The sequence below is a fragment of the Mustela erminea genome, chromosome 1, assembly GCF_009829155.1.
Source record: "Mustela erminea isolate mMusErm1 chromosome 1, mMusErm1.Pri, whole genome shotgun sequence".
In the NCBI taxonomy this organism is placed as follows: Eukaryota; Metazoa; Chordata; class Mammalia; order Carnivora; family Mustelidae; genus Mustela; species Mustela erminea.
The window spans coordinates 103,271,615-103,284,917 of record NC_045614.1 but is presented as its reverse complement, the minus strand read 5'-3'; the positions used below and the strand labels follow the sequence as shown (position 1 = coordinate 103,284,917).

The 13,303-nt window shown below is 40.8% G+C and overlaps 1 protein-coding gene and 1 non-coding gene across 2 annotated transcripts in view; one reads left to right on the top strand and one right to left on the bottom strand.

Annotated features, from left to right (window-relative positions):
- The window catches only part of PAK2 (p21 (RAC1) activated kinase 2), a 94,737-nt gene extending 88,381 nt beyond the window's left edge, over nucleotides 1-6,356 (bottom strand). Inside the window, exon 1 of the mRNA XM_032336833.1 lies at nucleotides 6,249-6,356. The gene's annotated coding sequence lies outside the window, so the exon portion shown is untranslated. The remainder of the gene's footprint in view (nucleotides 1-6,248) is intronic.
- A 3,954-nt stretch (nucleotides 6,357-10,310) lies between these two features.
- TRNAK-CUU lies at nucleotides 10,311-10,383 on the top strand. The gene has a single exon. It is a non-coding gene; the product is annotated as a tRNA-Lys (tRNA).
- Nucleotides 10,384-13,303: the final 2,920 nt, after the last annotated feature.

Genomic DNA, 13,303 nt, shown 5'->3' with positions numbered 1-13,303 from the left:
TCTGCCTTTGGCTCAGGTCATGACCCCATGGTCCTGGGATCGAGCCCTACATCAGGCTCTCTGCTCAGCAGGGAGCCTGCTTCCTCCTCTCTCTCTCTGCCTGCCTCTCTGCCTACTTGTGATCTCTGCCTGTCAAATAAATAAATAAAAATCTTTAAAAAAAAAAAAAAAAACTTAAAATGCTCACTGAAGAAACTTTTTTGTGGAAATACTGGTGCACAAAGATACACTGAAGCCCAGTAAAGCCCCAGTTCTACTTGTTCAAAATTGAGAGAATAAAGACTGTCCCTGACTTACCATGGTCTGACCTACAGTTTTTCATCCTTACAAAGACATGAAAGTGAAGTTTCCACACTCAGTAGCAACTGTATTTTGAATTTTGCTCTTTTCCCGGGGTTGGAAATATGCAGTACCATACTGTCTTGTGATACAGGGCAGTGGCAGCGAGCCACAGTTCCCAGTCAGCTACGTGATCAAGAGGATAAACAACTAATACACTTAACGCCATTCTATTTTTCCCTTTCAGTATACTACTCAATTAAGTACATGAGACAGTCAACACTTGAAAATAAAATAAGTATTATTTTATTTAGAGAGTTCTGCCCACCAGCAGTCTAACCTAAAGTGTCCTGAGCGCGTTTAAGGCAGGCTATGCAAAATGATGATGTTTCGCCTTATGCCATTTTCAACTTACAGTGTTTTTATTGGGACAAAATCCCCTTGTAAGCTGATGAAGATCTGTACAGTAGTCCCCTTTTACCACAGTTTCTCTTTCTGCAATTTCAGTTACCAACAGTCAACCACTGCCTTGGATCCCATGGCTGAAGTATCATCCGAAAGTCAATGGTAACCTATCCTTACATCACACTGCCTCTGCCATTCACCGCATTTCATCTCATCATGTAGGGATTTTATCATCTCACATCATCACAAGAAACATGAGTACAGTCTAATGAGATATTCTGAGATAGATCACATTCACGTAACTTTAATTATAGCATATTGTTATAACTGTTCTATTTTATTACCAGTCACTGTTATTAATCTCTTACTGGGTCTAATTTATAAACTAAACTTTATCACAGGTATGTTATAAGGAAAAAAGATAGTTTATACAAGCTTTACTCTATCTGTAGCTTCAGGCAGCCACTGGAGGTCTTGGAAATACCCTCTGTGGATAAGGTGAGATTACTGCAACATAAAGAACCATGAATAGGGCACCTGGGTGGCTCACTTGGTTAAGTGACTGCTTTCAGCTCATCCCAGGGTCCTTCGATCCAGTCCCACATCCCGCTCCTTGCTCTGCCGGGAGCCTGCTTCTCCCTCTCCCTCTGCCTGCCACTCCCCCTGCTTGTGTGCATGCGGGCGCTCTCTCTCTCTCTCTCTCTCTCTCTCGGCTCTGTCAAATAAATAAAATCTTAAAAAAAAATGAATAATTAAAAGACAATGGACTATATCATGACCGTTAAAAAGATGAAGTACAACTGTATATATTGAGATGGAAAAGAATATGTAATTACCAGACCTTGTATTTTTAAAAATTGGTTAAAACTACACAATGCTTATTTCTGCATAAAGAAAACAAAATTGTTAACAGTGGTACCAGGGAATGGAACTAGAAAGTGAGGAAAGAGCAAGTTTTACTTTTTTATTCTAAATAACTGGGTTGCCTTGAATCTTTTATAATAAGCACATGCTGGGGCGCCTGGGTGGCTCAGTGGGTTAAGCCGCTGCCTTCGGCTCAGGTCATGATCTCGGGGTCCTGGGATCGAGTCCCGCATTGGGCTCTCTGCTCAGCAGGGAGCCTGCTTCCTCCTCTCTCTCTCTCTCTGCCTCTCTGCCTACTTGTGATCTCTCTCTGTCAAATAAATAAAATAAAATCTTTAAAAAAAAAATAAGCACATGCTACTTTTGGAATTTAAAAATAAGGGGAAAACCCCTAGTCCATTATGATGCTTATTTCTGGGGGCTGAGGACAAAGTGATTTTTGTCCTGTCTCTCTCTTTTTTTTTTTTTTTAAAGATTTTATTTATTTATTTGTCAGAGAGAGAGCAAGAGCGAGCACAGGCAGACAGAGAGGCAGGCAGAGTCAGAGGGAGAAGCAGGCTCCCTGAAGAGCAAGGAGCCCGATGTGGGACTCGATCCCAGGACGCCGGGATCATGACCTGAGCCAAAGGCAGCTGTCCAACCAACTGAACCACCCAGGCGCCCCCCTGTCCTGTCTCTTAATAATCTTCGCTATTCTTCAAATTTTCTGAGAAATACAAATACTTATTAAAATTTGAAAAACCTGTATTTTGTATCAGTGGCAAAGCTTTTTTCCCCCCAATATTTTAACAGTTATGGTCTCAGAAAATTGGTCCTGACATCCCAATCTCTTCCAGAAAGCATTCTTTTTTTGAAGATTTTATTTATTTATTTGAGAAAGAGAGAGAGAGCATGCACAAGGAGGGGGAGATGGAGAGACAGACTCCCCAGTGAGCAAGGAGCCCCATAGGGGACTCATTCCGGGATGATGACATGAGTCAAAGGCAGACACTTAACCAACCGAGCTACCCAGGCTCCCCTCCAGAAAGCATTCTTAAATCTAAGTTTGGAAGCATAATATTTGCTACAGTAACAATTAAATGTAAAACCCATTTTATTTATTTATTTATTTATTTATTTATTTATTTGACAGAGACAGTGACAGAGGGAACACAAGCAAGGGAACTAGAAGAGGGAGAAGCAAGCTCCCTGAAGAGCAGGGAGCCCAATGCGGGGCTTGACCCCACGATCCTGAGATCATGACCAAGCAGAAGGCAGACACCTAACGACTGAGCCACCGAGGCGCCCCAAACCTATTTTAGAATGGAATAATAACTAACCTTTATTAAGAACTTAAGCACTGCATTTGCAAGGTACTTTACTTGCATTATCTCATTTGCTTTAAATAGCCCCATGAAAGTTGTATTATATTATTATTATTATCAATCCCCATTTTACAGAAGACGACAACCAAGTCCTGGAAGGAGTACATGTCTTACCTAGGGTCAGGTAGAAGAACCATGATTCAAATCCAGGTCTCCAGCATCTAACCATTCAAGACACATGGAAGGATAAGTACTAATGTACCTCAGAGATAATAAATAGGCTAGAACTCTGAAATCCCACATGAGTGTTCAGAATGGCTATCCTTAAATAGGTTAATGACCCTAAAATGAAAAAGTAGTGAAAATTCTGATTACAGAAGAAAACAATCAGTATTTCTTCAAGGCAAGGGGGCTATTTTTCCTTCTCTTTCTGCTTCTACCAAGGTTCAAGAAGGATACAAGGGACAACTCCGATTTTTAAGTAACTTATCTGCCCTCTGACTAGTCTGGAATTAGCCCTCTTATTTAACTTGATGGGCTTCTGAAAACAAACTGATCAGAATCCTGAAACCTTAGCCTTGAACAAGACCTAGTTTCAAGTTTTAATCAAAAGGAGAAATTTCGGGGCGCCTGGGTGGTTCAGTGGGTTAAACCTCTGCATTCCGCTCAGGTCATGATCTCAGGGTCCTGGGATTGAGCCCCACATGGGGCTCTCTGCTCAGCAGGGATCCTGCTACCCCTCTCTCTCTGCCTGCCTCTCTGCCTACTTGTGATCTCTGTCAAATGAATAAATAAAATATTTAAAAAAAAAAAAAAAGAGAGAGGGGCGCCTGCGTGGCTCAGTGGGTTAAACCTCTGCATTCCGCTCAGGTCATGATCCCAGGATCCTGGGATAGAGCCCCGCATTGGGCTCTCTGCTCCTTGGCGAGCCTGCTTCCTCCTCTCTCTGCCTGCCTCTCTGCCTACTTGTGATCTTTGTCTGTCAAATAAATAAATAAAATCTTTAAAAAAAAAAAAAAGAGAGAAATTTCAGGAAGTCAAAAGAAACATTATACTTGATTAATAGAATAATCGATATTGACAGAAGAAATATAGGAATGACTTTAAAGTACCTACTTATTTTATCTTTATCTATTCTAACAAGTTCTCTTTTTTAAAAAGTATAATTGAAAGTTTATCCTTAGCTATCCTTTATGTTTTTTCTTTAAAAAACTATAGTTAAAAAGAAATATACACCACTGTAAACCATGCCAACTTGGAAACCTGCCTATAATAAAGATCAGAGAACCAGGGGAATCCCTATTCATCTGTTTAGCAGATACACTCCAAATACAAACTTATTTTGGGGTTTGGATGGTTAGTATTAAATGCCACAAAGTCCGGAAGAATAATTCTCTTTTTGAATAATGGTAAACCAGGAATCAAACCCCTTCTAAGTGAAGAGGAATATCCAGTCACTCTTCCTTGGTAAAAGTATCTGCTTATAGAAGAACTGACAGAGAGACTGACATCAACAGACCAAATTTCACACTCCAACATTTCTGTACATTAGGCCCCTTTGACCAATAAGACCTCTCAAATTGACAACGGACACTATCAAATGATGATAGTATTAAAGCTCTGTACAAAGTCACTTAGGTAAAAGTAGAGTATTTAGTGAAAGTAAAATTCACTGAATTTTGATCAACCACTTTCACCAAACCCTGAAACTGGGCTTAACAACCTACATATATTACAAGTCAAAAACATTTTAAGAGGGCACCTGGGTGGCTCAGTTGGTTAAGCAACTGCCTTCAGCTCAGGTCATGATCCTGGAGTCCCAGGATCAAGTCCCACATCAGGCTCTCTGCTCATCAGGGAGCCAGCTTCTCCCTCTGCCCCTTGCCCCTTTCATGCTCTCTCTCTCTCTCTCTCTCAAATAAATAAAATCTTTAAAAAAAAAAAACAAAAAAACAAAAAAACATTTTAAGATTCATTTTTCACAATGTAAATCACTTTTCTTGGGTAATTAATAGATTTAAAAGCTAAGGATTAAGGAACTGCCTTAATCAATACCCTGTATTAACAGAATATGAACAATGCTTTCCATTCATATGTATCTGTATGTGTGTATATACATGTATGTTTCCACATAGCCATAAAAGATACTTAGGAGTTAGTGTAAGTGTGTTTCACAAATGCCATTGAGCTTCTGGCAAAGTTGACAAGTTCTAACCTGCTTTAAAAATTACTATTCACTGTCTTCACCCCAATCTAATTTTATTTAATGTTATTCTTTTGAACAATCCTACAAAAAACAAAACCCCACAAGCAAATTCTTGTAAATTTCAATATCCTGCCTACTTATAAGAGCGGAAGAGTCAAACAGAGAAGGGGAAAAAACGTGACGTGCACAACCTTGATCCAAAACACAACTCGTCGTTGTCTAATTTTAGGCCTAACCATTTTGATTGTCTTTTAGAGGTTAAAAAGAAAACAAACAACTACAGATAACTTGTAAAGTAGAATTGAAACAGTTATATCAATGGGAGTTGGCATGATTTATCAAGGAGGAAACAAATCACGCTCACGACTTCCAATTAAAATGAAGCTACAAGGAGGATATGGCCCCGCACCAACCAACAAGAGAAATCACTTTTCACACTTTAGCTCTGGGATGACTTTATCTTTAAAGAATCAGTCAAAAGGCTGAGTCCACCGAAGACTGTAGCAACGTCCTATGTGCGTTGGGTTAAAGCCAAACACGGTGAAAAGCCAACCTTCGCCTAAATTACCTAAAGAAGCAACTATTCACCCCCTGGCTGAAGACCAAACAAGAATCACGAGAAGATCCGAAAGTTCGGGTATTAGGCGAGGCCCTCAAACCCTCGGAACACTATGCGTTCCCACTAACGCGGAATATGGAAGAGACCGCACACTGCAGTTTAGAACAGAGTACAGGGACGAGAGACAATATGCCTAACCGATGAAACTAGGACGACCGGAGAGGTAGCAAGGAGGGACTCCGTACGACAGGAAAATCGAGGACGAAAAGCCGAGACGTGAGGTCGACCACTAAACTGAGAACAGGAGGACGCTGAAATGCGAGGGAAGGGAGACCGAGAGTGGGCAGAGCCTGTGGCGCGGCACGGCCCTGGGCAGGGCTGGGTCCAGGAAGAGTTAGACTTCGCCAGCCTAGCGAGCTTCCCATTTCGGGCTAAAGCCGAAGAAAACAGCCCTAGGGAGCAGACAATGAGCCACCGCCCCAGGAGCCGCGGCTCCCGGAACGCAGGTGGCGGCTGCCCCGGCGCTGCCCCTGGCAGGTAGGCTGCTGCGGGCCGCTCGCGCCGGCCAGGCCGCCGAGGAGGAAGGAGGAAGAGAGCGACGGCCCGCGTCCCGGCCTGTCTGCACACTTACCCCAGGCGAGGAAAGGTCCCCGCCCCAGCGAGGCGCCTCGGTCCGAGCTCCCGGCGGGCTCCGGAGCCGCCCCGGGCAAGCGCGCGGCGCGGGGCAGGCGGGGACGGAAGGGGAAGCGGGGCGGGAAGACAAGCCGCGCTGGAGCGCAGCCGCTGCTACCGCTAGGCCGAGCGGCAGCAGAGCCCCGCGGGCGCCGGCAGGGGAGGGCAGGGAGCCTTCGGCAATGGCGACGGCCCGGGCCGGAGGGGAAGCGGAACAACCGCCGCCGCTGCGCGTGGCCACAACCCTGGGGGAGGGCGACGGCTGGGAGCGGGCAGGGGCGGGGCCAGAACACCGCCCCTTTCTGGCCCAAGCCGGGAGCTCCACGGGGCGGAGACCCGCACCACCTCCGGATGGGCGGGCTCGCGCGAGGGCTGCTGGGAGTCGTAGTTTGGACACGTGCACCCGGCTCTTCTCGCTTTCTTTCACGTTTTTTTTTCTTTTCCTTCTTGGCGGTGGGAGGGGCGGGGAGAGTGTTCTTTAAATTGAGAAAGACAGGGACGCCTCGGTGGCTCAGTTGGTTAAGCAGCTGCCTTCAGCTCAGGTCATGATCCCAGCGTCCAGGATCGAGTCCCACATTGGGCTCCTTGCTCGGCAGAGAGTCTTGCTTCTCCCTCTTATTCTGCCTCTGCCTGCCATTCTGTCTGTCTGTGTTTGCTCTCTCTCTCTCTCTCTCTCTCTCTCTCTCTCTCTGACAAATAAATTTAAAAAAAATCTTTAAATTGAGAAAACCAGTCCCTCCTTTGAGCATTGTCTCCATTCGGGTCCTTGCCAGTCAAAGATGCTGACCAACATTGCTGTATAGAAATCTGCTTCCGTATAGAAATCTGCTTCCGCACATTTGTTTGTGATAACAACTACATTGTTATCCATTTTGCATTTTACTTACAAACTCTTACTGTTTTTTTGCTGCTAAATGAAGTCCCACCTCCTTGAAATTAAAGCCTTCATGTTTTATCCAGGGAGGAGTTCATCAGCGTATTCACTAATTCTACAAACATTGAACATCTAAAATGTATCATTTAGGCATCAGGGATAACGGGTGGACATGAATCACTTTGCCTTTGTGGAGCTTACATATATGCGAACAAGTAATTAAACTCATGATATCGGGTATGAGAAGAAAACTGGGGAGATTATTTTAGATTGGGTGGTCAGAGAAAGCATCTTTAAGGAGACAACATTTAAGCTGAGAACAGAAGAGAGACATAAGAAGCTCCTAGGAGAAAGCATTACAGGCAAAAGGGTCAAGAAAAAGGCTTGCTATGATCAGTAAAGAAGACCAGTGTAGCCTGAGCTTAGTGCAAGAGCAGTGTACTGTGAAAAAACATTAGAGAAGATAAGATTCAGGTCAAGAAGAATCTTGAGTGCCATACTAAGGAGTTTGGATTTATTTCAAAAAGCTATTAAAGAGGGGCGCCTGGGTGGCTCAGTGGGTTGGGCCACTGCCTTTGGCTCGGGTCATGATCTCAGGGTCCTGGGATCGAGTCCCGCATCGGCCTCTCTGCTCAGCGGGGAGCCTGCTTCCCTCTATCTCTCTCTCTGCCTGCCTCTCTCTGTCTACTTGTGATCTCTCTGTGTCAAAGAAATAAATAAAATCTTAAAAAAAAAAAAGCTATTAAAGAGTTTCAAACAGGGAAGTGAAGTTATCTGGCTTATACTTTAAGATCATTAGATTGCTATATGGAAAATGTAGTATACAGATGCAAGAATAGAAGGGAAAATTCCTGGGATCAAGTCCTGCATCCGGGTCCCTGCTCAGCAGGGAGCCTGCTTCTCCCTCTCCCACTCCCCCTGCTGGTGTCCCCCCTCTCCCTGTCTCTATCCCTCTGTCAAATAAATAAATAATCTTTTAAAATAAAATAAATTTAAATGATTAAACAAAATAATACAGGAGTAAGAAACAAGATATTGCTTTTTAAAAAATATGACCACGCAGCTTTGAGAAGTAACAAGTAGATCTTCTACAAATAAAGAATTTAATAATTGCAACCAAAGCCAATGTTTGGGTTAAACAGTAGATTACACATTGAAGAGAGAATTAGTAAACTGGATGACAGATCTAAAGAAATTACTAAGGGCAGCCCAGAGATAAAGGAAATATGAAAGAAAGATCGAGAGACATTAGGGATATATTGTGAGGGTCTACCATACACCTAGCAAGAACTCTGAGAGAAGAGAGAATACAAAAGGGACAGTATATGATGAGATAATGGCTAAGAATTTTCCAGAACTGAGTAAAGACAAGAATCTTCAGATTCAGGAAGCAAAATGAAGCCCAACCAGGATAAGTAAAAGGGATCTTTTCAAACACAACAACGTCAAACTGCAGAATACCATAGAAAAAGTAACCGGAAAGGAAAGACATATCCTACAAAGAAACAACTATTAAATTTCTGAACATTTCTGAACTGAGACAATGGGTGCCAGTTGACAGTGGGAAATATTTTCAAAGTACCAAGATAAAATAACCACACTTACAAATGTAGACTGAGCTAAATTATCAGTCATATGAAGGTGAAAGAAAGATATCATCAGTGGCACCTGGGTGGCTCAGTCATTAAGTGTCTGGCTTCGGCTCAGGTCATCATCTCAGGGTCCTGGGATCAAGCCCCACATCAGGCTACCTGCTTGGCAGGAAGCCTGCTTCTCTTTTTCCCACTCACCCTGCTTGTATTCCCTCTCTTCTGCTCTCTCTGTCAAATAAATAAATCAAATCTTTAAAAAAAAAAAAAAAAGGAATCAAACAAAAGCAGAGACTGTTGCCGGTATTGTAACAGTGTTGTATGGTGACACTTTTGGGAGGCAGAGCAAAACCATAGACTTGTGGAATCACTATGCACTATGCAGTACACCTGAAACTAATGTAACACTGTGTGTCAGTTATACTTCAATTTTAAAAAAGACAAAGACCTACTAAAGGAACTCATTCAAAAGATATATTTCAGGAGGAGACTGATTCCAGAAGTAAGGTGTGAGATGTAAGAAATCAGATAGCTAGCTAAACCTACCCATCCTATCACTGGTTAGGACAATCCTGAAGAGCATATTTAATCCATATTATCTTATTCTCTCACAGCCTACCAAACCCTACATTCAACTACCTGCCAGTAGTATATTTTCTAAGTTTGGAGGATAATGTGGAAAGATGTTAGTCATCTCACCCTAATTTATCTCCATATCTTGAGCACCAATTATCAAAATATGAGTAACTAAAATAAATAGAATATCTTCCTCTAATCGTTCTTAAACTCATTATATTCTGAAATCAATAGAGCTGCATTAGATCTTTCTAGTTTCCAAGCCATACATCTACCATCTTCCATGAAACCTAGCTAAATAATCTAAATTCCTGGTAGAGTGGCTTAGATACATACACACACACGCACACACACGCCCGCGCACGCATCTCTGCCCCATCACCACCCTTAGCTGAGGTAACTCATATCTCTGTTTATCTGAACAAACATAACCTAACACTTTAAGAAAAATAAACCATATGGGCGCCTGAGTGGCTCAGTGGGTTAAGCCGCTGCCTTCGGCTCAGGTCATGATCTCAGGGTCCTGGGATCGAGTCCCACATCGGGCTCTCTGCTCAGCAGGGAGCCTGCTTCCTTCTCTCTCTCTCTGCCTGCCTCTCAGTGTACTTGTAATTTCTCTCTGTCAAATAAATAAATAAAATCTTAAAAAAAAAAAAAAAGAAAAAAGAAAAATAAACCATAAAAGTTCAAATACTGGAACAAAATGACCAAGAGGACAGTACCCATTTTCTTCACTTTAAACAAAAAAGGCCATACACGGAATTACAAAACTGATTTAAAAAATACAGTGCTTGGTGCGCATGGGTGGCTCAGTCCGTTAAACAGCTACTTTTGGCTCAGGTCATGATCTCAGGGTCCTTGGATGGAACCTGCTTCCCCCTCTCCCTCTATCACTCCCCCAACTTCTCGTGCTCTTTCTGTCAAATAAATAAAACCTTAAAAAAATAAAAATTAAAAAAATTAAAAATACAGCGCTTAGGGTGCCTGGCTGGCTCAGTTGGTAGAGCATGTGACTCTTGATCTCAGGGTCATGAGTTGAAGCCCCATGTTGGGCACAGAACTTGTTAAAAAAATAAAGTGCTGGGCACCTGGGTGGCTCAGTGGGTTAAGCCAGGTCATGATCTCAGGGTCCTGGGATCGAGTCCCGCATCGGGCTCTCTGCTCGGCAGGGAGCCTGCTTCCCTCTCTCTCTCTCTGCCTGCCTCTCCATCTACTTGTGATTTCTGTCAAATAAATAAATAAAATCTTTAAAAAAAAATAAAGTGCTTATTCAAAGTATCCAAAGAAGATAATAAAGAGTTCAAAACCAGAAATATTCTATCAAAAGTAATGTCAAAAAAAGTGACGTCATCTGCAACCATTTATTAGGCAAAAAGAGTCATATCAAAGTACTCTTCATTCACTTTCACATTTTTATTACACCCTTGAATACCTGTGTAAATGAATAAATGGCTGAATCATATCCCAGGCCACCCTCTCAAATATTAACTTGAAAACTCATTTAAATACTGATGAAACTTGGTTCTGATATACAAAAGAATATGTATATATATAGAAATATATATATACTATATATAAATATATATAATATATAATATATAATATATAATATATGATATATATCATATTAATAATTAATAATTATATAACATAATATATAATATATTATATAATATATAAATATATATTTATATATTTATATATAGAAATATATATTTCTATATATAAATATATATTTTATATATATATAGAATATATATATTTTATATATATACAAATACTGGACCAAAATGACCAAGAGGACAGTACCCATTTTCTTCACTTTAAACAAAAAAGGCCATACACAGAATTACAAAACTGATTTAAAAAATACAGTGCTTGGTGCACATGGGTGGCTCAGAATATATAGAATATATATATATATACACACACACACACATATATATTCTTTTATATATATTCTATATATATTCTATATATATATAGAATATATATATAGAATATATATATTTTATATATTCTTTTATATATATATATATATTCTGCCCCCCCACATATACTTTCTTTTTTCCCCCACATATACTCTTAAGAGGTAACACGTTCCCATCCAGTCATACTTCAATATGCTGTCTGTTCATGTTACTGATTTTTAACTGACATATAATTTCATTTCAGTGTCCCGATACTAATCCCACTGTGAAAGAAATGCTTGTAAAAAACAGGAATTCTTTCTTGTAAGAAGATATTAAATAAGTATAAAATTAGATTGGGTTTGAAATATTAGTGGTCTCTAATATTTCTTGTTTCATGGGATGCCTGGGTGGCTCAGTTGGTTAAGGTGCTGCCTTCAGCTCAGGTCATGATCCCAGCGTCCTGGGATTGAGTCCCGCATTGGGCTCCTTGCTCGGCGGGGAGCCTGCTTCTCCCTCTGCCTCTGCCTGCCATTCTGTCTGCCTGTGCTTGCTCTCTCTCTGATAAATAAATAAAATCTTTAAAAAAAAATATTTCTTGTTTCATAGCACTCGGTTGCTTTTTCAATATTTACATTCTTAAACACACCTTCAAAAAGAACTATTATGACTCATCAAGTCATACATGTCAAATTATAAAAGATTTATTCCCATAAAAACACCAGAATGTTTTAGGAAGCTAAGTGGTGCTAGTATATATAAATATGTATCATTCCATTATTCTATGAAACAAACATTGCAAACAAACCCTGGTTTACTGGCTTCTGTTTTGGAACATGCTTGTCCTCAAAGCATTGCCCCATATAAACAGAAGGACGTGCTTGCCTTTTTATTTATTTATTTAAATATTTTATTTATTTATTTGAGAGACAGAGATCTCAAGTAGGCAGAGAGGCAGGCAGAGAGAGAGAGAGGAGGAAGCAGGGTCCCTGCAGAGCAGAGAGCCCGATGTGGGGCTCGATCCCAGGACCCTGGGATCATGACCTGAGCCGAAGGCAGAGGCCTCAACCCACTGAGCCACCCAAGCGCCCCATTGCCTTTTTATTTATTTTTTTTTCAAAGACTTTATTTTTAAGTAATCTCTACATTCAACATGGGGTTCAAACTCAAAACCCTGAGTTCAAGAGTTACATGCTCCACTGACTGAGCCAGCCAGGTGCCCCATACATTTTTTATTTTTATTTTTATTATTTTTTTAAAGATTTTTATTTATTTATTTGACAGAGAGAGATCGCAAGTAGGCAGAGAGGCAAGCAGAGAGAGAGGGGGAAGCAGGCTCCCTGCTGAGCAGAGAGCCTGATGCGGGGCTCAGGATCCCAGGACCCTGAGATCATGACCTGGGTGGAAGGCAGAGGGCCAACCCACTGAGCCACCCAGGCACCCTGACCTTTTTATTTTTTAATTAGCTTATGGCACTTTATTTTCTAACTTTTCCCCAAGAAAAACAGTAGAATAAGAACCTTTGTTTAAAAAAAAGTCAATGAAGATACACAAAAGAGGGGTACCTGGCAGTAGTCGGTAGAGCATGTGACTCGATCTCAGGGTCATGAGTTTAAGACCCAAGTTCAGCATGGAGCAAAAGATACAAAATTTTTTTTTTTCATAAATGTACAACTTAATAAAACATACTCTAAAATGACAATCTGAATTGTCTTCCTGACAAATTCAGAACTAAACAAAAACTGTGTCTTAGTACTTAGTATTTAGTTTCATCTAGCCATTCATATATTCAAAACAGTAAATAAAATACAAAAAGAGAATAGAAATGCTTTAAGGAATAATCAATCTTGATATTAATAATTTCTTAGCTGTCCTACTTTATTTTCTTTAAACTCTGGATGAGTAACTTTAATATTCTTATATCCAAAATATTTTATTCTCATTTAAAGTGATTTTCTCAATTTTTAGCTGAAATTAAAATGTTTCTATTCAAAAAATAAGAATAATTTGTCTCTAACACATAAAGTACTCTTTTCATGACCGAAATGAAACTGAAATCACTTCT